Below are 2,500 nucleotides of genomic sequence, written 5' to 3'. Positions count from 1 at the left end.
AAGAAAAAAAAAAAAAAAACACTCGAAGAGGAAGAGACAGACAGACAAACAGAGCCAAAGAGAGAGAGAGGGGGAGGGACAGACAGACAGACAGAGCCAAAGAGAGAGAGGGGGGAGGAACAGACAGACAGAGAGAGTCAAATAGAGAGAGAGGGGGAGGAACAGACAGACAGAGCCAAAGAGAGAGGGGGGGGAGGGACAGACAGACAGACAGAGTCAAATAGAGAGAGGGGGAGGAACAGACAGACAGACAGAGACAAAGAGAGAGAGGGGGGAGGGACAGACAGACAGACAGAGCCAAAGAGAGAGAGGGGGGAGGAACAGACAGACAGACAGAGACAAAGAGAGATAGGGGGGAGGGACAGACAGAGACAGAGACAAAGAGAGAGAGGGGGGAGCAGACAGACAGAGAAAAAGAGAGAGGGGGAAGGTACAGACAGACAGAGAGAAAGAGGGGGGAGGTACAGACAGACAGAGAGAAAGAGGGGGGAGGTACAGACAGACAGAGAGAAAGAGGGGGGAGGTACAGACAGACAGACAGAGAGAAAGAGGGGGAGGGACAGACAGAGAGAGAAAGAGGGGGGAGGTACAGACAGACAGACAGAGAGAAAGAGGGGGAGGGACAGACAGACAGAGAGAAAGAGGGGGGAGGGGCGGCAGACAGAAATAGACACACCGAGAAAGAGAACAACAAGCACCTGCAATAACATCATGCAACTTGTGAGCCAGTCAATCAACCAGTGAAACTTTATTCAAAGCAATCAATGGCCTGTCTGCCCAGTAATCCTCATGTGGGCGAATTAAAAACAACATAAAAAAGAACTCTCTCTCTCTCTCTCTCTCTCTCTCTCTCTCTCTCTCTCTTTCCACCCCCTCTCTCTCTATCTTTGTCTCTTCCTCCGCCTCCTCTCTCTCTCTCTTTCTTTCTCTCTCTCTGTCTCTTCCTCCCTCTCTCTCTCTCTCCTTCTTTCTTTCTTTCTCTCTGTCTCTCTCTCTCTGTCTTTCTCTTTCTCTGTCTGTCTGTCTCTTCCTCTCTCTCTCTCCCTCTGTCTCTCTCTGTTCCTTTGTCTCTTCCCCTCTCTCTTTCTCTTTCTCTCTCTCTCTCTCTTTTCCCTCTCTCTCTCTCTGTTTCATCCTCACCCCCCTCCCTCTCTGTCTCTTCCTCCCCACCAACTCTCTCTCTCTCTCTGTCTCTCCCTCCCCCCCTCTCTCTGTCTCTTCCTCCCCCCCTCTCTCTCTTCCTCCCCCCCTCCCATCTCTCTCTCTCTTGGAGGTGAGTTGGGTTGGAGGTAGAGGAGGGAGGTGGTGGTGGTAGGAGTAACACCTGTGACATATAGCAGAGAAAACAGCGTCATGGGAAGCACACACAAAAAAAATCCTCAAATGAATCAACAACCAACTTATATAGCCAGATATTTGTATTTGTATTTCTTTTTATCACAACAGATTTCTCTGTGTGAAATTCGGGCTGCTTTCCATAGGGAGAGCGCGTCGCTACACTACAGTGCCACCCTTTTTTTTCCCTTTTTTTCCTCCTGCGTGCAGTTTTATTTGCTTTTCCTATCGAAGTTTTGCCAGGAACAATCCTTTTGTTGCCGTGGGTTCTTTTACGTGCGCTAAATGCATGCTGCACACGGGACCTCGGTTTATCGTCTCAACCGAATGACTAGCGTCCAGATCACCACTCAAGGTCTAGTGGAGGGGGAGAAAATATCGGCGGCTGACCCGTGATTCGAACCAGCGCGCTCATATTCTCTCGCTTCCTAGGCGGACGCGTTACATCTAGGCCATCACTCCACATATAAAAGATATAAAGAAAACCGAAAAAGAGACATAGGGGAGAAAACCGTATGGTTAACTCACTCAGTACGGCCAGTCCTCTCTTCTCCTCTACATAGACCCCTCGGATATCCAGTGGGTGTCTCAATGACCCAACCTTTAGTTTCCGTAGTCAGAATTGTGGTATTCTTTGTCAACATTCACCTCTTCAGTATAAGAGCCTTCCGCTTGCAATATTTTGATGATGGTAATTGGGGTGAAACGCTGTTAACGTCGTCTCTTTCGCCGTTCGTATGGAGAGAGTTAAACAAGAAGAGCGAATGAGAACGGCTCGACCTGGGGAAAGCAATAGATAGCCAAGACAACACAAGCAAAGGAGATATCCGATACCACTGGACACAAAAAGATTAAATCGTCAACAAAGAAAAAGAAAATAAATTGAAATGAACAAAGGGCGGATTGTAGTCAATGATTCAACACACACACACACACACACACACACACACACACACACACACACACACACACACACACACACACACACACAGATATATATATATATGGTCTCATTCGAAAGTCATATATATTCCCACATCATCATCTCTCTCTCTCTCTCTCTCTCTCTCTCTCTCTCTCTCTCTCTCTCTCTCTCTCTCTCTCTCAATCTCTCTATCTTTGATACACACATACACACACACACATTGATATATATATATATATA

This window comes from Babylonia areolata, chromosome 23 (assembly GCF_041734735.1).
Source record: "Babylonia areolata isolate BAREFJ2019XMU chromosome 23, ASM4173473v1, whole genome shotgun sequence".
Taxonomy (NCBI): Eukaryota; Metazoa; Mollusca; class Gastropoda; order Neogastropoda; family Buccinidae; genus Babylonia; species Babylonia areolata.
The sequence above is the reverse complement of the archived record's forward strand: the minus strand, read 5'-3'. Positions refer to the sequence as shown.